General features: G+C 51.9%; 1 protein-coding gene across 12 annotated transcripts in view; it reads right to left on the bottom strand.

The window, feature by feature from the left end:
• The window catches only part of EPB41L1 (erythrocyte membrane protein band 4.1 like 1), a 112,771-nt gene that overhangs the window by 85,549 nt on the left and 2,631 nt on the right, over positions 1-24,591 (bottom strand). For 11 of the 12 annotated variants that reach the window (XM_081149374.1, XM_081149366.1, XM_081149378.1 and 8 more), the window contains exon 2: positions 11,217-11,267. The exons of the other annotated variant lie outside the window; for it this stretch is intronic. The gene's annotated coding sequence lies outside the window, so the exon portion shown is untranslated. The remainder of the gene's footprint in view (positions 1-11,216; positions 11,268-24,591) is intronic. 12 annotated transcript variants of the gene reach the window in all.

Raw genomic sequence — 24,591 nt, 5'->3', positions numbered from 1 at the left:
TCCAGCCCAAGCAACACATAGGCGGCCTCCCATAGAAAGGCCTGGCCGGGATTTTCTCATGTCTCAGGATAAGGCTCTCGGGTCCATATCACTCACCAATTCTACCACCTGTGTTTCCACAGGGACCCACAGCAAACGAGCACACGCACACACCCGCTACTTGGGTCTTTCCTCAGCTTCTCTGAGACGTGTCCTTAGATTCTGTGCCTCCCTGATATAAGCAGACACACAAGCAAACCCAGAGTTGCATCCCCTTCACACTTGCTCCCCCAACCACCTGCTTTCTTCTCCTGAGAACCTCCTTCTGCTCACTCTCTACCCTCCTCATCACAGACCCTAGACAAACCCAAACACAGAAGGAAAAGCCCCCAGCAGTTCGCTTCCAACTTCACTGTCCCATCCCTGCCTCCCGCCACACCTGTGGGAGGCAGTGGCTAAGTCCAGGCAGCTGCTTCTACAGCACAGGGGTGGAAGAGGGGTCACAGAGCTAGAAGCTAAACCAGGCTCTGAAGGCCAATGACCTAAGAAGCCACTCTGACTCTCAGTCTAGTGAGTCAACAAGAAGCAGGGCCACGTCACTACCAGACAGCCCACACTGCACCCCCGCTCTAAGAAAGCTTCCATCGATTACTCTAGTTCACAGCCCAAATGCAGGGCCACCCTCCCGGTCAGCCTGTGGTAATGAGTGTGGCTCAGCCAAGGCAAAGTCAGTACCAATTAGGCCGCCCCCTTTCCTGCCAGTGAGCTCAGCCTCATTACTTCACTCCATTTTCAGCTCATCTGAAAAATCTTCATTTGAGATCCCTGGAGGATCTTAAAAGTGTTTTTCAAACATTAACTCTGACACACACCTCCCCCACTCAGACATCACCCACCCAAGACAACATTTTTCTCTCTCTGCCTTTGACATTGCCAGGAATTAGCAGCATGCACAGTCTGCCATGTGGTACCACTGGCCCTGCCACCTCAAACCCTTCCCAATTTGGCCTTTTTCAGGGTAGAGTTCGGGAGGGGACTTGGTGCCTACTATATGGCAGGTACAACATCTCCTTCAGCCTTTGCAACAATCCTGTGAGATGGCATTCGAATTCCTGTGTCACAGATGTGGAAACTGAAGCTGAGCTGCCCTGCCAAGATCACCTAGCCAGCATGTGGCCAGGTCAGGCCTGGGACCCAGGACTGCTGAGCTCCAGGGCTCTCCCAACTGCTCCACCCACCACAGCAAACTGTTCTGCATGCTGCCCAACCCCACCCGGAGCAGAGATGGGGCATCCATCATTTGCTATCTGCTTATTACCCTGAGCCTGGGTCCAGGTGGAAGGGCTGAGACAAGAGGGGCTGCAGGATCTGGGCTTCTAGGAGAGGCTTCAGAGAACACAACTTTCCTAGGGGGAAAATGCTAAGAGCTGATTGCAACTCCCTATTGTGTCTTGCATCTTACAGGGGCACTTATAAGCGAGAACATGGTCAGAGCCCAGGCCAGAGGACAAATGGGAACTTGTGAGGTTGAAAAGGAGAGGATGTGGGCTATGCAGTCAGGGAAGTCAGGGCTGCAAGGACCAGAGAGTTTAGCCCAATGCCTTTGTTTTTACAGGTAGGGAAACTGAGGCCCAGGGAGGGGAAGGCACCTTCCCAAGGCCAAGAGTGAGTTTGTGACTGTGCAGCATTCAAATACAAGCCCTCTGACTCTTAGGTTAGTTTTCCTGGACCTAGAAGAATAAAGGGCCTGGAGCAGATGCCGCCTGGGATAAATGAACACTCGAAAAAACAAGGAGAACCATCACCTCTAGAGCTGAGGGGGTAGAGCACAGAAGCCTGCACGGTGCTTGCATGGGCGCCCCAGGTCTCTAGTCTCTCCACCTGTGGAAGATGAAGGCAGGAAGGGGGCCCTTCCATTCACCAAAGCTCAAGCTCTACCAGGAGCCAATCACCGCCCTGGAAGGAGGCAGAAACTTTGGTTCCCCTGGCAACGCAGACAAAGGCCTCTCCTCAGCACAGCGAGCAGCTTGGAGTCTCGATGCGATGCAGACTCTACTCCACCCATCCAGATGGGGCTCCTCTCCTCACCAGGAGGGAACCACCCCAATCCTTCTGGTCTTAGCCCCCCACCTCTGGCCATGATCAGGAGAAGGGGCATGGATGGGCTCCTGAGTGGGGCCTTAGACAACAGCTGAATCCTGACCAGTCTGTGGGGGTCTGCTCACCAGGTGCGTGACTCTGAGTTGGGACAGGGGCCCCTGTGGATGTTGGCCAGGTCATCACCCCCACACCCCTCTAAGAGGCAGTGCCAGCTGCAGAAGCACAGGAGTGCCTGGAGCTGGAAGGGAGGTGCCTGGCCCCCGCCCAGCTTTGACGTTAATTCACAACCAGACCTGAGCAAGTCTCATCCACTTTCTCTTGAGGCCTCATTTCCCCATCTATAAAGTGTAAAATCAAAGACCCAGGGTTCTCTGGAATAGCAGCTCCCAGTCCACATTCACCAAAAGGAAAATGGGCAGAGGGGCGAAGCAGGAGCATGCCCTACACCACTCTGAAAGCTGCCACCCTGAGCCCAGCCTTGGAATACACAGCACGTGCCCCTACAGGCACTGCCACGTTCTACACGCTTTAAGGACGACGAAAATCACAAGAAAACGATGGACTCTGGAAAAGAGATTCCACATAAAACCCCTGGCTGTGGCCACCTGCAGGCCATACCACTGCCCCTGGCCTGGTCCCTGGTCCGGCAGGGTTAGGTATGCACAGTGTCATCACTAGGACAGGAGTTAATCACAGAGATTTTAGAAAGAATTTCCACATGGAGAGTCGAAACAACAAAGAGAGGGTTCTCAGGAAGCTTCTCAGTTCCCAGAAAAGTCCAAACTAATGACATCAAAACCCACATGCACTCTCCAAGCTTTCAGCTCCATAATCCCTTAGCCACCCTGTGCAGAACCCCACGGTCATCCAGGGAGCGGCTGCTTCCCTCCCCCACTTCCCCAGCAGGTCCACCTCCGCCCACTCTCCGTCTCCATCCACCGACTGACCTGTTCCCTCTTCTCCACTTTCTTGAGCCTGCGTTCAGGTCCATCGCTTTTCACTGGGGCCACACCAACAGCTTGTCCATAGTTCTCCAGGCCTCTAGCCATGCTCCTCCAACCCATCCTCCTACTGCCAGAAATCAGACAACATCACGCCCAGCCTAACACCCTGCAGTGGCCCTGACTGCCCAGGAGAGAGTTCCAGCTCCAGCCCAATGTGCACATGCTGCAGGACTGGGGCCAGTCTCCTCCTTTCCCACACAGCGGAACTCCCACCACTCCAAGCACCCTCCTGCCATGTCTCTGCACTTTTTTCTTCGCACCATGGTTCCCTCAGCCTGCAATGCCTTTTCTGAACCCCACACTGCCGAATGAAGATAACGCTGACCTCTACTTGAGTGCTCAGTATGTGCCAGGCCACACCAGCCCTTTGCACACGCTACAGTACTTCACTCACCTTCACCAAGACCCTACGAGGCTGGTACTAGATGCAGCCTGTTTACAGAGGAAGAAACGGAATCAGATGTGAATGAACCTGGCAGAAGTCACATGGTTTATCAGAGGAGGAGCCAAAATAGAAATCCAAGCATCTGACTCTTCGGTGGCCACAGGAACAGCGCAGTGGCCATGCGGAACTGGAAAGCACAGCATGCTCCCAACAGTGCCACTTCCCTCTGGGCATCAGCCTCAGAGTTCGCCTTGGAGAGGGCGCAGCCTGTTCCTCTGAGTTGCTCCCCACCGTGCACTCCCCCCAGACACACTGTGTGGCCTTGCAGAGTAGACACAGTGTCTGGACCCACACCTCAGAAGTAAAGCTCTGTAGTTAGTTAACGGCCCAGCAGTGACTCCCGGCAATGTCTTTCTAAGTGTAAACTCTTTGGCCATACTCACATCAGGGACCACCAGGATCTGGTACCAGGTCATCTTTGCAACCTACTGCCCTCTGCTCCCCCGCCCCAGTGCATGCTCTAACCCCAATAAATTGGTGGGTATTTACCACCCATGTTGGTTCTCACTGAAAGCTGCCCTTTACTGAACACCTACTGAGAGCCCTGCCCTAAGCCAGGCACCCAACTAGCACCCTGTTTCCCTACAACTCAGTCATTCACTCATCCAACAAATGCTCACTGAATACCGACTCTGCCGTGCAATGTGGAGTGAACACAACATTAAAAATAAAAGACAGATGACTACAAACAGTGATGAGCATGGTGAGGAACCAAAGGCAGGGGCAGAGGGCAGTGCTGTGGGGCAGGGGAGGGCGGTGTCTAATTAAGCTGAGTCATAAAGGACAGTAAGGACCAAGGCTGCAAAGAGCCAGGAAAAGAGGATTCTAAGCAGAGAGGACAGCACAGGTAAAGGCCTCTAGTGGGAAAGGCTTTGTGAAATAAACAGAAGACTTCTGTAGCTGAAGTAAGTGACCAATGGGGAGATATGATTGCACAGGGGGAGGCAGGGACCAGCTTATTCAGGGCCACAGTCAGGGGTTTAGAATTTATTCCAAAGGCAGAGGAAAGACCCTGAGTGACATGGTCCGACTGATGCTTTACAAAGATCATTCTGGCCGCCATTTGGAAAGAAGACTAAAGAATATAGGTAAGATACAGATATAAGTAGAGGTAGAGATAAAGGTAGGGTGAGGGACAGGGATAGGGACAGGGTTAGGGACAGGGTTAGGGATAGGGTTAGGGACAGGGATAGGGTTAGAGATAGGGTTAGGGTTTGACCTAGGGTTAGGGTTAGGGTTAGGGTTAAGGGTTAGGGTTAGGGTTAGGGACAGGGACAGGGACAGGGATAAGGTTAGGGACAGGGTTAGGGATCGATCATGTACGCACAGTAACTAGCTTAGCACGTAGGGGATGCTCAATAATGTGAACTCCCTTTTTTCTTTCCTCGCTGTCCCTACCCCTGGCTGGGACTGTCCTCTTCATCTAACTCCTCTCCCTTCTGACCTGTCCACTGTCAGAACTTAGAGTTTCTGAGGACATAGGATTTGTATGTCCTTCACTGCTAGGCAGGGAGAGTGCAGTCGAGCTTCCTGCCTTCCCTCCTCCCCCTGAACTGGACCCTGGCTGATGTGAAAGTGGGAGGAACGGAGGCCGAGTGCTGAGGCCCTCCCGCCTGGGTTCTCCGTCTGCCCTGACTGCCTCATAGAGAAGCTGGGAAGGCCTGGTCCTCAGCGGGTAGAGGCTCAGGATAAAGGGGGAGGGGAAACTAGAGTAAGCCCCGCCTCTGGGTAAACTCTCCCCTTCTGCTTGAGCGGGACGAGGGCAGGCCAGGCTACAGAAAGAAGACACTTCCAGCGGAGACTGGATCCGCGCTAGGATATAGCTGATCCCACCGCCATCCCAAGAAGCAAGCAAGGGCCACGGCCCTCACTCCTCACTTTACCGGTTCAGAGCCCAAGGCCCTCGGTGTGCCATAACTTGCCCAGGAATGGAGAGAAAATGGCAGAGCTGAGGGTTACTGAGCCCAGAACCCCACTGTGCAGATGAAGACACTGAGGTACAGGAAGGGAAAGAGACTTGCCCATGGTCCCACGCTGAGCAATGAACAGAGTCAGAAACTGGTCTGAACTGCTTCTGCTTTCCAGTCCCCAGGCAGCTTCCCTTGAGACAGGTGGGAAAGGGGACAGAGGTGCGGCTGGGATGGGGGTGGGGAGGCAAGGACGGGGCACCACTGTCTCCTCAGGCGGGCCCTGCCCCAGCTCCCAGCTACTCAGGAGTGTGGCAGAACCTGTCAAACCAGTCCCCCTGCCAGGGCCAAGTGGCAGAGCCGAGAGCCCAGGGGCCTGGGTAGGCTGCAAACAGCAAGAGCTGGGGGGTAGGGAGGACACAGAGAGGCTCCTCCTTGGCCTGTCAGCCAGCCAAACGGACACTGCCCCAGGGCCGGGACGGGTGCCCGCAGCTGGACCACTCCTTCAAGCGGGCTCAGGCACCAGCAGGACTCAACAGGCCTCCTCCCCCAGGGAGCACAAGAGCTGCCCTCTGCTCCTTTTCCTCCTTTGGACACTCCCCATATCAGCTGTCAGTGCCACTAGGGCAAGAGACCAAGGAACTTATCTGGGAAACATGACAGGAGGCAGGAAAACACTACAAAAATGACACATAAACACATCACCCCGCCCAACCACAGCCAACAGGATGGAGACCATCTCCCTCTGCCTTGTTGGGTTCACACATGCTCTCCCCCTGTGCTCCCCCGACCTCAATGACCAAAGCCCAGGAAATAGCTAAGCACAAGGTGCAACTGTGGGGGGAGGGGCCAGAAGATCTGTGTCCTCAGGCAGCTCTGTGACAGCCCTGTGACACTCGCTGTGGATGCGGGAAAGCCTGCTCCTATCAGTCTTCGGTTTTGCCACCCTTCCTGTGGAGGGGCTGGATCAACTTCATAGTTTTGGGGGCTTTAAGAATTGCTCTCACCCCATCTCTACCCCATCTCTCCACCTCCAGGTAAGGAAAGCATCAGAGGGTGCACCTCCCTTATGCAGGGTCCCTGCTGGACAGACTGGCTCATGTGTCGGGGCTGCCTTGCTGAAAGCTGTCCCGTCAGCCCTAGTGCCAGCTGAGGAAGCCAGGCCCATGGGAGGCTTCTCAGGCCACACTATGGGGGAGCTGATGATCCTGGTGCTCAGAGCCCCATTCAGACACCACTCACTGGGTAGGAGGGACCCTGGCATCACTCTGGGCTCCTGTGAGCACAGGACATGTGTGCCAGGCAACTGCCCCACAAATATCACGGACTATTCATATCTCAACCAATCCCTTCCTTTGGTAGACAGGGAAAAGGCGGCCCAGAGAGAGGCCCCTTCCTCACCACCCCTTGGAAGCTGCCAGAGACTGGCACAGAGTTCCGCTGCTCAACACCAAGCATGCGTTCACCTGCTGTGTTCACCTCGGTATCCCAGCTCGTGGGACAGTGCCTGGTATATGGTAGGAACTCAGGGAAACTTGGCCAACTAAATCAAGACTCAGTGAAGGAATGACTGGACATAGAACCCATTTCTGGACCCAACCACTGGGGTGGGGTGGGAAAGCAGGAACTGATAGAAAGGAAATATGAATCTGGCTTCCCAGGGCCCAGGATCCAGCCAGGCTGTACTGAACAAGCAGGGACACTGCTGACCCAGAGCTCCAGAAATCCTGGGCCCCAAAATGAGAGACAGGCTGCCCCCATCCCACTGAATGTGTGGACTTCAAGGCCTGTGTTTCTGTGACTGGGCAAGGCCACCGAGCCAGACTCTGTCATTTACTCAGTCACTTGTGCTCTCTCTCTCCAAAACTTATCGAGTGAAAGTCAGGGTGAGTCACAGTCAGAGCTGTCTGACCCAGAGGCTGGTCCACGCAGCATCTTTGGCCAGGAGTTGAGCTCCCAAAGCATAAAACCTGAGCTGAAATCATGGACAAGCCTCATCTCCTCTCTTAAGACTCACAACCACATCTGTAAAATGGAGGTGGTGATGCCTCCCTGCTTCTGCTAAGGAGTGCTCTGAAGGTCACACACAGTGATGGGTATAAGAGACTATAAATAACAATAACACTGTCATCTCTAGCCCCCAGAGAACCCCAGTCTCTAAATGCGAATCAGCATCATCATTATGGTTATCAACAAACAACACAGTAACACCTACCAGTCACTACACACTCGGCTGTGTGCCAGGCACAGTGCCATGCGCATTTCTGCATTCTCATTTGGGCTCCATAACATCTGAAGTAAGAACTATTACCGTCTCCATTTTACAGATGATGAAACTGAGGCACAGAGAAATGAAGTGTCTCGTTCCAATTCACACAGTAGGTGGTAGAGCAAGGGTCTACACCCAAGTCTGAGTCTGCAGCTCAAGCTCTTTGCAACTTCATTTCGCTGCCGGGGCGGGAGCATGTTGCCTTGTTAAAGTGACTCCCCATCTGCCGAAGCCTGGCAGGGCCCTGAAGCCATGTGGTCACTTCGCTGACCCTTGCAGTAGTAACCCTCAAGGTAGGTAGGACTGGCTGAATTTGTTGTCCCTGTTTGACAAATGAGGCAACTGAGCCCCTAGGAAAACTTGGCAACCATGTGTCTTAACTCATTAATAAGAGAACACTAGGAATGCAAAGGACTATAGATCTGGAGGGGGAACTGAGGCCCAGAGAGGGCAGGGGACCCTCCCAGGTCATTCATGCAGACCTCTCTTGGGACCCTCTCAGGAGCACACATAGGAAGCAGGCAGCGCTTGTTACCTAGTTTTACAATGCTGCCCCACTCCACTGCTAGTTTCCCTTTGCACCCAGGGCGGGTGTAGCCAGCAACTGGCACCAATTACTTTCCTAGTCTGAGTCTTAGTTTCCCCAGGCACCAAATGGGGAAACTAACCATGGTCAGCAACGAGTTCTAGAAGCCAACACCACTTCCACAGGCCAGCATAAAGCCCAGGCGGCGAGTCTCAGCGCCTCTGTTCCCTGCTGCCTCCAGCCCCAGGGACATCTGGAGGGAAGGAACATGCCGACACTGTATTCACAGAGTTGTGCAACCATCACCACTATCTAATCTCAGAACTTCAGTTGTCATTAGCAAGGGCTGAGCTACAGCCCCCATTGCCCCTTAGGGACCCAAGGCTCCTCCCTGGTTTGGCCCAGATGCCACTCTTCTGGGAAAGCCCACAGTGCCCCTAGGAAGAACTTCTCTGGGGCAGAAGTTGAGCAAAATGTAAACACTCAGTGGACACTGTGTTCCACTTAGTGAAACAAAGTTGTAGGCTTTCTGAGAAAGAGGTTCACCATATCAGTCCAGGCTAAGCCCAAGCCTTGCCTCTCTAGCTGCCCTGAAAGCAACAATTATACTGACCTTGGCCTCAGTTTCCCCATATGCTCCCTGGGCAGCAGGCTGAAACATATGCCTCCAACATCCCACAAAGGGATCCTCCCCAACAAATGGCTAATCACCTCCACCTTGTGGGAAGAAAAAGGCCAGTCTGTTAGTCAGCCAAGATTGACAAGAGTAGTAGGTCGGAGCTGGACTGGAGAGATTCCAGTATTTTTGAAGGGAGGAAAGAGATGGAGAAGGGTAGGGGAATTCTTTCATTGGGAGGTTCTTCATCCCCATGGCCCTTACCACCTCGCTCACACCTAGACTAGAATCTAAATCCCTTACATTTTTCCTACAAAGGACTTTTCTATTCTTTATCTCATTAGATTTTACCCATAATCCTAAGAGGTAAGGCAGGGAAGGTATAATTATCCCCATATTGTGGGTGGGTTGAGGCTCAGAGAAGGTAAGTGACTTTTCCAAGGTCACATAGCTAATGAGTGGCAGAGCAGAGCTAGAAGATAGAAGCCAGTGTCCATGCTTCTTGCCATTGGCCAATGCTGACGGCTACCGGGAAGCTTCTGGGACTGCCTTTGGTCCAGTAAGGAGGGCAACAAGGTTCTGAGTAAACTGCTGCCAATTCAACCACAACAGTTCTGTTACAAACACTTCCTATAGGGATTCCGCTGCCCCAAAAGATTTGAAATACCGCACTCTAATGGATACTCAGAAGGCATTACGAAGTAGCCACGGCTGGTGTGTCCATCCCCATTCTAAAGAACAGGAAACTGAGGCCCAGAGGGGCGAGTGATGAGGCCAAGGCCACAGAGCAAGTCAGTGTCAGAGCAAGGACTAGAATGTGGGCCTCGTCCAGGCCAAATGACATCCGATTTACACCAGGCTGCCAGTGAAAATCTACCGTCTCTCACATTTCCTGTCTCCTCCAGTAAACTGATGGTGGTTAATACCTTGAGTCTCATCTTTCTCAGCTCTGACCCCTACAGAGCCGCCTGGCTTCTTGGAGGGCTTCCAGCAGCTCGAGGAGCTTGTACAATAAATAGATGAATCAACCTCTACCCCCTTTACCATGCCCCCCACACCCTACGTACATATACACTTCGCTCTCCTCTCCCCACCCATTTGCCCAAATGTCAGGGCGAGAGCAGCCGCCCCCCTGGGAGCTCCTTATCCACCTCCTCTGTCCTGGCTGCGCTGTGGCTGTGGACAGAGGGCTCCTTGTCCCAGCGCTTCCTGACTAGAGATCTCCATGGGGCCCATGCACTGGCAGGAAGGAGCCAAATCACTCCTTTTAACTGCAGCTAATGCCGCCCCTACCCCCCCCCCCCCAGAGCAACATGCTCCCAGCTCTGTTTGGCATTTATTCTACCTGCCTCGACCTGGCTCAGCTCCACCCATCCCTCATAGCCCCTGCTCCTTAGACACACACACACACACACACACACACAGTTCCCCTAGGGGTACAGAGGTGCATCACATCTAATCAAAAGTAAAAACTAGAGGATTCCAACATGACAACATCACAGCCCTGGCAGTCGTGCCTTACTGCTAACCCCACAATGACATCTGCATACTCCTTCCCAATTTCCCCATCAGGGCAACTTCACTGGCTGGGTTCCCTCTCCACGCCCTCACCCTGCCAGAATCACAGGACCTCGGAGGTAGAAGGGGGCTTTGACATACCCCCCCTGCAAGTGGTTTGCAAAGTGTCCTGCACAGAGCAAAGGACGGTTCCATGTCCAGGGGATGCTGGGGGCTGAGGAATTAGCCCATTAGTGTCCCCCAGCCCTGTCGTAACTTCAACCACTGCCACAACCCCTTTAGCTGATTTGTACGTTGAGATCTTTTCATTTGAAAAGGGAATTTCCCTGCTGGAAAGTTCAAAAACAACTCATTTACTCTGACCTCCATCTCCCCCAGCCCCCCCCCCCATGTATATATATCCCTGAGGCCAACAGAAGGAAAGGTAGCTGCCTAAGGTCGCTTAGTCATCAGTGGCAAAACCAGAATGAAAATACCCTCCTGAATCCAGTCTACAACCTAGAAGTGGTTAAGAAAAGAAAACACGGGCTCCAGGGTCAGCTAATACAGCCTCCAGCCCAAGGCCACCTGCCCCCAGAGTGGTGGGACGGATAAAGCAATACAGGCAAAGCGCACTGTCTAACACAGTGTTGCTCAGTGAACATGTATGTCAGCCCCTGCCTCCAAATAAGGCAAAACCAGAGAGGACCTGCAGTGCTGCCCCCTTCTTTCAAACCCACCAGAAATTTGTGGCCTGGACAAATCCTCACGCCTCCACAGCAGTAAAATATATCAGAGTGGAGAGCCTGAGGACCCGGAAGACCAACCTGAGCAGAAGGAAAGGTAGGCCGTGCCAGGGTAACTAACACTCACCGGTCCGCGGTTCACACCAGCTCCCTGGGGGTAAGGGCGTCAGTCAGGCACCTAGGAGGAGGAGATGGTGTTAACTCCTCTGAACTGAGATCATGAGCCCAGCGTGGAGCTGGAAATTGAGAGGCTGGCATTTGACTCTCTGAGGAACCTTGGGGAAGTTGCTGAACCTGTTAAGCAGAAAGGTCCCTGAGGCTGCCTGCAGAGAGCAAAAGGGAAAGTAACATACGTGATGCTGGAAGGGCCAGCAGGGCCAGGACCAGACGGGCTGGGAGGTAAAGAGTTTGGTCTTGGTTTCAAGAGCAGTGGGGAATGGTTTGCAATATAGAGAATGGGCTGGAAATGGGCATGAGTGGCTTCAGGTGTATGAGTTAGGAGGTCGTTGTGGTTGTCCAGGGGGCACGTGACAAGGGCCCAGACTGGATGGTCACAGTGGAGGTAGAAAAAGTGGTGGTAGCCACAGAACGTGGTGATGGACTGGATCTGGGGGATGAGGAAGAGCAGAGGCCTGGCTGCCCCTTGGTACTTCTCCCCATGTCAGTCCCACGGTCTCCAGCACATGGGAAAGAACACACCCATTGCTCTCTCAAGCTGGCCTATCCTTGCCTCAGTCTCCCCACCTGTAAAAGTAAATAAGGTTGGACTCAGTGGTCCCTAAGGTGTTTTTAGCATTAACATTCTGTTCTAGTATAATTTGCTCACAAAGTACTCAGGTCCCTTTTCAATCATCTTTCAGCCGCAAAGCACAGGCCCAGCCTGACACACAATGGGGTGGGACTGCAGGAGGGAGAAGCCTCAGGTCCCCTGGACTCACACTTAGAACAGCACGTCTCCAGGTGCACTGAGGCAGTTCTATCACATGCAGGGTGGGGCAGAAGCAGGTTTACAGCTGTGAGTGCACAACACACAGAGCTCACTCCTGTATCATTGTTTGTTAGTTACTGTGTTATTTTCCATATGAACAACGCCCGTAAGAACCAGGTGAGTAGGAAGGTCACCTGGGCTAAGGTTGTAACAGCCAGGAGCAGAAGTCCCGTGCCAGCGTCTTCTTCCTGCGCCGGCCCCGGAGGCCGGTGTGGGCCTCAGGACACTGCTGCACCAGTGGTAGCATCCGTCACCCAGCAACCAGCTTCCCAGTCCACTGTTCCCCAGCACCCAGGCTAATCCTGGAGGCAGTGCGGTACAGTGGTCATAAGCCTGGGCTCTGTAGTCGTGCACACCTGGTCTGAATCCTGGCCCCTCCACTTTCCAGCCATGTGGCCTGGACCAAGTCACCTGTGGTCTCTGAGTGTTGGCTTCCTTATTTGGAAAATAGGAGTAAGAGTGTCCGCTAGGAGCTAGTGAGAGGGTTAAATGAGATGACGTGTGTGGAGAGCTCAGCACAGTGCCTTATCACAACAATCCAGGGGGTAGCAGTGTCCCATACAGATGTGGAAACTAAGGCCCAGAAAGGTTAAACGACACACTGAAGACTGGCACAGGGAACCAGTACAGGGGTGAGACCCAGAGCCCGGATTCTTAACCACTAGGCTGTATGTGCAGCATTTGAGTTCCCACCTTTCAGATGAGGAAATTGACACTAAAAAATTACAAGTGACTTGACCAAGGTCACAGAGAGAATTAATGTGGGAGAGGAATTTAAACTCCGGCCTCCTTGATGAAAAAGCCCTGGTCTCCCCCATGTGCATCCAGAAAGTAGTTTCTGTGTAGAGACTTCAGGTTTCAGGGCCCTTTAAACCTGGAACAGCGAGAGGGACTAATGCAGATCTGGGCAGATTGGGGGGGGGGGCTACCTTGAGAGGAAACCAGAAGGAGTTGGTGAAACAAAAGCCTCTTTCTCAGAAACCCTCCCTGGGGACTGGGCAGGAGGGGAGGGGGCTGACGAGCAGGGCCATCCGTCCTGCCAGGGCTGAGCTGAGGGCTGAATCTAAACAAACAGAAACAGTTCCAGCTTGGCCATCAACTTGCTGTGTGATCCTAGGCAGTTCTCTCTCTCTCTCTCTCTCTCTCTCTCTCTCTCTCTCTCACACACACACACACACACACACACACACACACACACAGTTCTCTGTTTCTTCAACTCAAGAATGAGACGGTTGTACTGAATGGTGTCGAGATCCCTTCCAGTTATAGGAGACTAATAATAAGCATTCCTCTCAAGCTCCTGACTCCCGGTCAGGCCCTGATCCTACAACCCCAAAAGGTGGCCTCTTAATACTGGCTCCAATATTACCACAATAGGGTTGGAAAGTCTACATGCAGGTCACTTCCCCTCAACAGGCCTCAGCTTCCTCATCTATAAAATGGGTACATATCTTTGCCTGATCACCTATAGTACTACGGGAAGATCCAAGGAGCTACCTCAAAGGCAAGAAATCCCCTGAGGTAATGAATAAAGCAACCCCCAAGTCCCATCCCAAATGCACCCTCAAGCTCTTTAAACTTCTACTTTCCCTCTGGTCTGTGTCCCCTTCGGACAAATGAAACAAGAGAATCCAAGCAGACACATGCAACAGGAGTAGCAAACCCCCCCACAACTAACAGTAATAGCAACCGCCACAGCTAGTACCTGACTTCTCACACAGGCCAGGCACTGGCCTAAGTGCTACGCTTGGACTATATGTCATGTAATCCCCTCAATCAACGAGGTAAATACCATAATTAGTCTAGATTTACAGATGATAGACTCGGGTTCAGCAAAAGAGAAATGACTTGCCCAGGGTCACACACACACAGCAAGTGAGCAGCATGGCCACCCAGGCACAGGCTCTTCTTTTGATCTCAGAAGCCCTCCTTATCCTTGAGGGTATGGGGTTTCCAGGGCAACATTCCACCATGAGGCATGGCCTAGATATAGGGGGGCAGTGAGTGGGGAGTATCTGATCTTCATCCCCCATGCCTCCCCCAAAAAAGTCATTAAAGACTTGTATTCTTATTTAAACTCTCTCACTAGCACAGCGCTATCCAACAGAAATACAGTTCAAGTCATGTGTAATTTAAAATTTCTCAGTAGCAACATTTTAAAAAGTACAAAGGAATGGGTGAAATTAATTTTAATAGCATACTTATTTAACCCAATATATCAATTTCAACATGAACTTGATATGAAAATATTACAGTATTTTACATTATTTTTTTATATACTGGGTCTTCTAAATCCAGTGTGTAGCTTACTTACAATTAGAGCCCATAGCTCACTTACATTTAGAGTGCATCTCAATTCTTTATTTTTTAGCAAGAGAAAATAACCAAACTTAATATACACATATGTACGGGAACCCCACATGCATGAGAGAGTCAGAGACCACACATGTGGGAGAGTTTCCAGCACATCTCGATTCTGGTGCTAAATTTTTGTCAGTTATTTAGATCATCTTAGCCTTTACAATGGAAAAAGTATACAGTGGTGCCTCAGTTTTCGAATGTGATCCATTCCGGAAGACCATTCGAGGTCTAAAACGTTCGAAAACCGAGGGATCCACAGCCGACAGCTAGGCCTCAGGATCCTGCCTTCAGCGGAAGCCGTGGGGCATGTTCGACTTCCGAGGCGTGTTCGAAAACCGAAGCACTTCCTTCCAGGTTTACAGCGTTCATAAACCGAAATGTTCGCCAACGGAGACGTTCAAAAACCAAGGTACCACTGTATTTGTGAATCTGAGCTCCCAAATATATGTAGAAGTTTTTCAATAATTGGATGGAGTATGCTTTTAAATCTTCAGTTAATCAAATCTAATGAGATTAAAAATTCAGTTCCTCTGTGGCACAAGCCACCTTTCAAGTGCTCAATAGCCACCTGTGGCTGGTGGCTACTGTGTGGGGCAGCGTAGCTCTACTACGGTCAAGCCCCAGAGGTGGGGCAGTGGCTTCCAAGGCCCTGAGCCAGAGCTAAGCCTCCCACAGTAAAGTCGTCTCTGAGTAGATAGTATCGCACTCCTTTTCCACAAACCTCTCCTGAGCCTATATGAACATCTACATCCATCTACAGCATAAAAACTCAAGTATGAGCCCAACATTGGTATCTACACCTGGGACCTACTACATTCACAGTGATGGTAACAAAGGAATCAGAGTAACCATTTTCAGAGGACGTCACTTTGGCTCAGAGAGGCGGGCCACCTGCCCAAGGTCTCCCAGCTTTGACCCCAGGCTGAGCTCTGTCCTAAAGCTTGACAGGGGCCCTATCTGGGACTCAGCCTTCTAAAAGGAGAAATAAGCCTTTGCCACTACTCTCAGCCACCCCACTTGCCGCAGGCTAGTGGCACAGAACCAGGCACCCAAGGGAGAGGAAGAAACAGGAGAGCAGGAGAAAGGCATGGCATGGCCAGCACTGGGTGGGGGTCCTGTGTGCAGGGCTTAGGCCATCCTGACGCCAACCCCTCAACCCCTCACCCCTACCTGATGGGAGGCACAGCCAGCAGGTTGGCTAGCTGTCCGCTCTCTGGGGGGGTAGGTACCGTGCCCTTCCCCGCACCTCCTCCAAGAGCACTCACCCAGAGACCCTTGGACTAGGGCCAGAGCCAGTACTCACCTCCCAGGGTCACTTCAGCTGGAGTCCAGGGAAAGGGTCCAAGAGGCAGCCCTGCCGCTAGAAGGAGGGGAGGAGCAGGTTCTGGAGGCAGATTCCAGGGTAGGGGAAAGGTGGCAGGTACAGGCCAGAAAAACCCGGGTGGCTCCACCCCTCTCCAGGGGAGCACTAGCTAGCGCTTGGCCCAACAGGGCGAAACACTCACAGCCATTAGGTTTAACAATTAACTCTGAGTTCCATTTCAGCAGGAAGCAGCTCCAGCCAAAAGCCCCCTGGGGGTAGGGGGACTGGGAAGGAGATGGGAGGGGAGAGGGATGGACGGTGTGAAGGGAGGGAACAGTGGCCAGCAGTCAGGGAGCCCCTCAGAGCCTCCTTCCCAGGGCATCCCTCCCACAAGGGTCAGCCCTCATGCTAAAGCATAAGTCCTGTAAGGTCAGGGGCAGTGACCTCACACATAGTAAGTGCTCAATAAATATTTTTAACACACAAGGGGGCAGATGAATTAGAATAAAACAGGCCAGAGAGAAGGGCAGACTGATGGGGAAGAAGTTCGGGAAGGCAAAAGGTGGCTTGCCCTGGGCTGGGCACCTCCCTGAACCCTCTGACTCCAGGTCCTCACTGAGACCAAGCTGGGCTGAGACTGGGATGGCAGCCGTCCAAGGCATGCCAGGATCATGGCTTTGAAGTGCCCTGGCCTTGGCTCTGTTCTTCCTAGCTATGACCTTTGGAGCTCTCATTTCTCCCATAAAATGGGGATTATACCACTGTGGTACCCTGTACAGGATTATACAGGGCCAGGCTTACAGATGCTGAGATGCCCTGTGTGCCACTGTAATACGGTTGTGTCTCTTGGCAACAGCCTCCTCTTCTCAGGTCACCCCCTCAACTCCCCCACATCCCAGTATTCTCCTGGCTCCCACCAATGTGGCTCTTTTTCCTTTCTGGGAAGGAAAGCCCAGAATGATGACGGCTCCAACCCACTGGATCACCACACACACGGCAACAGATTTTTCCTAGTCCGACATTTGCTTGTCATTTACACCCCTCCTCAGGTCCCCTGGCCCACTCCTCACCTTTTTCCCCCAAACCCTACCACAGGCAAGGTCCACAGCCCTCCTGGGGCTGGGGCTGAGCTCACTGTGGCCAGTTCACTCAGGCAGGGCTGCCCCTTCAGGACCTCTGCTTCCCAGCTGTGTAATGTGGGAGTGAGGAGGGTGGAATCAGGTGTCTTTTCCTGCAGGCCGCATCTGATATTTAGAGATTCTGACGTTTCTGGGATCAACGTGCATTTTAACTTTAGACAGATCAGAGTTCAGATCTCCACCTTGGCCAGGTAAATAGGTTGCCCTGTTATTATGGGACAGACTCCGTGGTGGACCTGCAGAGGCCTGGGGCTGCCACCCGGCCAGACCACCCTGCCACCCACCCTTCTCAGCTCAGCTCAAGCCCGGGCAGAGGGACAAAGGCCCTCTCTACTTACTGGTCTCCACCATCTCCTCCATAAAGCCCTAACTTTCCTGCCCGACCTTTCCAGTCTTCTCTCTTGTTCTCACAAGTGGCATCATGAGCCATCAATCCCCCAAATTCTTCTTAGCAAGACAAAGCTTAAAGCTCTCCCTCCATCTGGGGTGCTGACCCTAAGCCCCTTCTATGTGGAGACTCTGGAGCTGCCTCTGCTTCCACTCTGCTCTTTCCTGCATCCTTTCCACAACTCTCCAAGCATCCCCTCCCTCCCATCTCCAGGCTGGAGCTCACCAACTTTACCTCCACAGGGAATACCTGTCTCCCTGCCTCAACTCACTCAGCCACGTCTCTGCCAGACACTACCCCTTGCAGGAGAGTCTTACAGCCCCTACTTAACCTTACTACCCTGGACACCAAGGAACTGCAATGATTTTTCTCTGTCTCTCACTCTTGCCCCCCAGTATGATGCTCAAAATACAGCAGGTGTCTGCTGAAATGACAATGATAATAGCCATTAACTGAAAAGTAACAAATTGTAACCATTTACTGACCATTTGTTCTTTACAATGCTCAGACCTCAGCATTTTATATCATTTCAGTTAACCCTCCCAAGTCCCCAACAGACTTGTCATCCCTACCCCTTTGTTTTGAGATGAGGAAACTGAGGCTCAAAGAGGTGAAGTGACTTGCCCAAGGTCACACAGCCAGGAACTGGCAGGGTCAAGACTGGAATTTAAATTCTTACCCACTGCCCTACTTGGCCTCCTCCAAACCACAAATAAAGGAGGGGGTATGTGAGAAGTCACAGCCTGCCAGTGAGGGACCACGGGGCTCCAGAAAAACCAGTCCAGCCCAGGGCCTGAGGCAGATTCTGCAAACAGAACTTAATAACCTCCTATTAAGCAGCTGTTCTGTGCAAAGCCCTGTGCTAGGTTCTGGGGAGCAAAAATTAATGTATGAGACATCCTAGAGTTCACAATCTCGCAAGAAAGACAGGCCATGTCCCAGGATGAAGCCACGACCAAGCAGAACTTGTCCCCAGAAAAGAACAGATAAGGTACTGAAGGAATGCAGAGGAGGGACAAATTCTCATTGTGGGGTGGGGATGGGAGGGCTCACAAGTCTTTGTAGGACAGAGGTTGGTAACTGAGCTGAGCCCTGAAAAATGCAGACAGGATTTCAACAGTGACTGGGGAAGAGGGGTGGCATTCTTGACAGGTAGGAGCTCAGGGACATGCGGTAAAGACACAGGTGAGCACTGGGCCTGTCTCAGGAACCTCAGGAGACACCTTCCAAACCCCTCCCCTCGGTACTGGCCCCAGGTGTCCAGCTCTGAAGAGAGGCCACCTTGAGCATCCCCAGACTCACAGACACTTGGTTCATTTATGGTGAGTCGGCACAGAAAGAGAGGGGCTAAGAGTCCGGACATGTGGTTTGACAGGAGGACCTCAAGGGGCTCGAATCCAGGCTCTGTATGAAATCTCTGAGGATGAGAGACACTAAAAGAAGGGGGGACACTGAGGAAGCAGCAAGAAAAAGGGCAACGAATATGAACTGGGCATCAGGAGACCTGGCTTCCAGGGCCACAGATCAAAGCTACGTGGAACCTTGAGCTTATCCTGTCCAACCCCCGTTTTACAACTGGAAAAACCTGGGCCCAGACAGGGAAAGGGACTGGTCCGCAGTCCCTCAGCACCCTCCCTTAAAACCAGCAATGTGCTGAGAGGTAGGAGAGATCTGTCTTCGACACCTGGCGCTACCATTAGCTCCCAGGTGATCCTTCTCGCGTCATTAGGCTCCCTCCACTCTATAAAACAACCCTGAAGACAGTGGTTCCAAACTTTCATGGGTCATGACTCAAAGGCTCAGATGGTGCCTATGGATCCTCTCCCGAGATCAAAGCATACTCCCAAAGGTGTGTCTTTCGTGAGATCAGCAATCTCCAAGGGCAGTCTGAGAACCCTCTGTCTCCCAATGACAGGGAATCTGTTTAAATGGGCAGATTCCAGGGCCCCACAGGTCACACCCTCCCAGGGAGCAGCTGAGTTTGGATCTCTGAGGAAGTCCTGGAAGAGTGGTTTTTAGTAAGCTGCTCTCTGCTGCTCTTGGGGGAGCCCTGCATTAGGGAACCCTCAAGGTAGTAGGGGGTGCTCAGTGCTCTCCTTTTAGCTAGTTCACATATTGAATTTCTGCTCCCTTGCCTATGAAGAGAGGGCTCTGTGGCTAAAAGTTGTAAAGCCACTGCTCACTAATCAAGGTCCCTTCTGGATGGGCCACCTGCTCAAGCTGACATGGTCATGGTCATGGTGGGAGTGGGTGGGGGCCCAGCAAGCCGGCTGCAGATGCCCAGATTCTGAAGTGACAGTCAGATCAGCAGCCCTGCCTGGGAGGAAGTCTGGACTCCTGGGCTGAACTTGGGGTGAGAGGAGGTTTTTTGGGGTTTTTTAAAGGACAGAGGAGAGGTGGTTTCTAATCAACCCCAGCCTCAAGGCTCCTTTCCTCTCTCCAGACGTCTCACCCTGGCCCTTGGCCAGCTCTGGCTTCCTTCCTTCCTTTTTCTTTCTAGCATGTGTACTCCTGAACCTGGGTCCCCTGGCTCCAGCCTCTGCCTCCCTCCCTCTCTACCCATCACTGAGGCTGACAGAGAATTGCCAAGCCCCCAAATTCCCAAGAACCCTTCTGAGACAAAACTAGCACCCTCTGCAGATGATAAGGTTATTTAACTGGAAGGCTCAAGATAATCTATGAAAAACTAAGGTGTCCAGTGACAAAACAATATTTAGGAAATAAGCCAAGTGCCTTCAGACCTGTTCTATCACCTGCCCCTGATGCAGCTTCTCTCCCACAGGTGGGCAGCTGCCTAGAGAACCAGATGGGCTCAGAGCCTCGACCAGCCCGGGGGCTGACACCTCAGTGTCTGTCTCTGAGGGGGTGACAGCACAGGCCTGGGAAACAGGAGACCTGGATTGGAGACTGTGGTCTCTGAGCCAAGAATTTGTTCTCCAAATCTGAGCAAATGCTCATCCCTCTATGGACCCCTATACGTTCTCGTAGGCCCCACCTGGGGCAGCATAGGGAAGACTGAAGAGCACCCACCGGCTTAGATGGATCTAGATTTCAGTCTCAGCTGTGCTGCCTGCTCCCAAGGACTGGGTAGGCCTTGGGCGAGTTTACTTAGCCTTCTCTAATAAAATAGGGATCTGATCTCTGCCTCACTGGGCAGGTGCAAGGATTAAAAGACATAGGCGTGAAAACCCCTCGCACAGGGCCTGGCACATGGTCAGTCAATAAACGTAAGCAGTTGTTTATCATCTACTGGAGTGAGCCCGACGGGGAAGACTAAGCTTTCTTATTCTTAGGTGGCCCCAAGCAACCCCAAAACCACCTACCTGAACTGGATCTGGAGGCTTTATCTTTAGACTGTTAATCTGGACAGAAAATAGGGAGAGGGAGGAGGGGAGGGGCCTGGCTCCCCCAGCTTGGGGGAGAGCGGGATGACTTCAGAGAAACTGCCAAGACAGGATAAGCCTTCTCTCCTTTCCAGAGCCTTCCCTAGGCCCACCAAGGCAAGGCTTAGAGGGACACGGCCTGCTGAGAGCATCACCATGGCTGTCAATAGGGACACTGAAGCCTTGGGTTACTGCCAGCTCTGGCTCCCCAAGCTGCACTGCCCACCCCTGGTGGCCTCCTTTAGCTGCAGCAGGCAGAGAGGGCCAAAGCTGGGATGAGAACAAAACTACCTGCCCACCCAACCTGTGGAGGCACTGCCTGCTCACTCAGGACTCAGGGGCTCCCTTGCTGGGGATTCTGGTCCTGACTCAGCAGGACTCTTTCCATCTGGGTCCCCACCTCCAGGTGTGTGTGGAGTCCTCTCCAGGCCTCTGCCTGCCCCAAGCTCAAGCTTCTGAGGCTGAAGTTGCAGCTGGGGGAAAAGCACTGTTCAGACTATAAACAGGAGCCACAGGCAGGTGTTCCACATGTCACTGACCTGCTGTGTGACCTTCTCCGTGTCACTTCTCTCAGAGCATGTTTCCCTCCTGGCTAATGAGGGCAACGGAGGGCAAGGACCATCTCTACGGTTCTCCCAACTCTAACAGCAGCAATGCTTCACAGGACACCTCGGAGCACAAAGGGGCAAAGAGGACTTGCCTCAGGAGAGGGTGGGCTGGGCTGGGCTCTGCTGAGAAGGCAGTGGATGTGGCAATGGCCAAGGGTTATTATGATGATGATGATTATAATTAAAAATCACAGCAACAAAGTCTGAAGCACTTTACAAAGAGCCTTCCTATCATCCCCTGGGAGTCACAATCTGGCGAGAGAGGCAGAGCTGGATGGTAATTATTCACATTTGGCAGATGAGGAAAGTGAAGCGGTATCTAAGTGACTTGTCCCAGCTACTAAGTGCAGAAAAGGGAGAGCCGAGAGGAAGCACTAAATATTGCGTGCCTACTGCGTGCCAGCTCACTAGGTTTGGTCCCATCTGTTATCATGACCAACGCTCTCCACCATAGTGTGGTGCTGCAGGTGCTCCAGTTCCCATTTCATAGAAGAAGAAACTGAGACTGAGAAAAATAACTGATTTATACTCGTAGGCTCATGTCTGTTCCATTGCAAAGCCTAGATTTGGACCTGGGCTTGCAGCACTCCCACACCTGCACTCTTTCATCTTCCTGTGTGTCCTGGGTTGAATAGTATCCCCCCCACCTCCCAAATTCATGTCAACCCAGAGCCTCAAAATGTGACCTTATTTGGAAACAGAGTCTTTGCTGGTGTAATTAGTTAAATAAAATGAGGTCATACTGGATTAAGGTGGGTCCTAAATCCAATATGACTGGTGTCCTTATAAGAAGAGGAGACAACACAGAGACACTCGGGAAGAAAGGGGAGAAAGCCATGTGACAACAGAGGCAGGTGCTGCTGCATGCCAAGGAGCAGCAAGCGTTGCTGGCACCACCAGAAGCTGGGAGAGAGGCACAGAACAGACTCCCCCACAGAGTCTTCAGAAGGAACCAACCTTGCTGACATCTTGATTTCTGACTTCTATCTCCAGAACTGTGAAAGAATAAATCCCTACTTTTTCAAGCCACTAGGATTGTGGTACTTAGTTAAGCAGCCCTAGGAAATTAATACACAGAGTCCATTGAGTAGCAGACCTGGGACTCAAATTCCAATTTTCAGATTCCCACTCATTAGCCTTGGCGGTTAATGGAGGCCTGTGGGCCTGTGAGAAGTCATTCCGATCTCTCCTCCACCTCCCTGGCCCAGGCTGGCCTGAAGTCCATCAGTTGTGCTTCCTCCAAGTTCTAGGTCTCTATACACCCCACAGAGCCCTTCCGTCAGGTAAACAAGCACCCTCCGAGCCCAGTCTCCTAGTCAATAGCCCCCTCCCCCACCTCTAATACCGCTCCGAGAGCTGTGTTTTTTAAATGCAAATCTGATCCTTCCAGATGGCTTTACCCTCTTTCCTTGTTCCCACCACCTATAGGTCTAGTGAGTCTCAGCCTACGCCAGATCTGGCTCCAACCTTCCTCTCAGGCCTCATCTCCAGTCATACAGCCCACCCATCCCTACCACTCACCACCTCTGCTCCAAACACATGGAACTACTTGGAGTTGCCCTAACAAGCCATAGTGCCTCTGCACTTGCTGCTCCAGCTACCTGGAAGATAAAATCTAGCCCCAAACACCACCTCTCTCCTCCATGAGCCTTTTCCTGCATGAACAGCTACATCCTGGCACCTTGTACACTGTGCATCTTTACATGTCTGCCCCCAAGCCTAGCCTGTGAACACTGCCGTACTCATTTCTATTTCTGTAGGCTTAGGGTTGGCAAAGGCATTCAAGAATGTTGAATTGAATTGTGGAGTGGCCATAACAGTAGTAATAGCTAATATTTACCAAATATTTACTATGTGCTTAGCACTGTGCAAAGCATTCCATGTATCTTACCTCATTTTGTTCTCAAAACAACCCTACAAAACAGACACTATCATTGGTCCTGTTTCACAGGCAAGGAAATGAAGAGACAAGGTCACTTGCCCAAGCCCACCCAACTAGTATGGAGCAAAGCCCAAGTGACTCTAGAGCCAGTGCTAGCAACGTATACAGTCCATCCCAATACCCTCACTTTACAAAAGAGGAAACAAGCAAGAAAGGGAAAGTGACTTGTCCACAGTCAGTAACAAGGCATGGACTCTGGTCTTTAGATTTCCTTATTCAGTGCTCTTCCTCTTCTCATTCTTGCAGGATCCTAATCCAGGAGGACACAGAAAACAAGCTAGGCTGAAAAGCTTTCCTGAAAAGCTTTCTCCTGCCTCTCCTAGAACAGAACCCAGCATGGGCCTGGGCACAGCGGGGGTTCAAATCTATGGCCAGGACATGCAACAGACAAAAAGACAGGTAAATCTACTTCAAAAACGTCTGAGGCCTGCTTAGATATTACAATGTCAGGCCTTGAGAGGAAGCTTTGGGTACCATTCAGTACCATCTCCCATTTTATAAAGTTATTCATTCAAGAAATTTATTGAACATCAATCATAAGCCAGGCACTGAGTGGGGCCACTATGAAGACTGATAACCAACTTCCTGCCCAGATGGTATTTGTAGTCCAGCAAGGGGAGACAAGCAACTAACAAGTTCATGCGTAACTACAAACTCTCATAAGTAGTACAAAACACAGAGAGCTCTAACAACGTGTAACAGGAAAAACTGATTTAGCCGAGGGAGTTGGCGAAGCACCCGCCACCTGAGAAAGTGACTCCAGCTGAAATCTGAAGAGTGGGAGTTAACCAAGATAAGAAGCAGAGGAACAGTGTGCTAGGCAGAGGGAACAGCATGTGAAAAACCCCAGAGGCAAAAGAGTTCCTGTTGCCTTGGTGAACTAAAAGGTGGCCAGAGTGGCTGGTTTCCAGAGGGGTGGGACAGGGACTCCATCCTGCAAACCTTGTACGTCAAGGTAAGGAGTGAAGAAACTGAGCAGAGCGGGAAACCCCTTGTTTGGAACCTGGAACAGAGTAGACACTGTCAATGAGTCTTCGCATTATTCAGTGAAGGAGTGATTTGTCCAAGATCACAAGGAAGACCTGAGACTTGAAACCAGAACCTCTATCTGCCAGGTTAGGGATGCAGGCTACTTCAGGTATGTGTTGTGGGAAGACACAGAGGAGGTTTTCCAGGTGTTTCAACCCGTAGGAAGTTCTAGCTCCCTGTCTGAACTTCTCTTGATCTCTGGAGTACACCAGAATCACCTGTGTTTGTTAAAACAGACTGCTGGACTACACCCCCAAAGTTATTGACTCAGTAGGTCTGGCAGGCCCAAGAATTTGCATTTCTAAAAAGATCCCAGGTGATCCTACTGCTGCTGGTGGGGTGACCATACTCTGAGAATCAC

Source organism: Miniopterus schreibersii (genome assembly GCF_964146895.1).
Source record: "Miniopterus schreibersii genome assembly, chromosome: 10".
NCBI lineage: Eukaryota > Metazoa > Chordata > Mammalia > Chiroptera > Miniopteridae > Miniopterus > Miniopterus schreibersii.
This window is presented reverse-complemented; position numbering and strand designations above follow the sequence as displayed.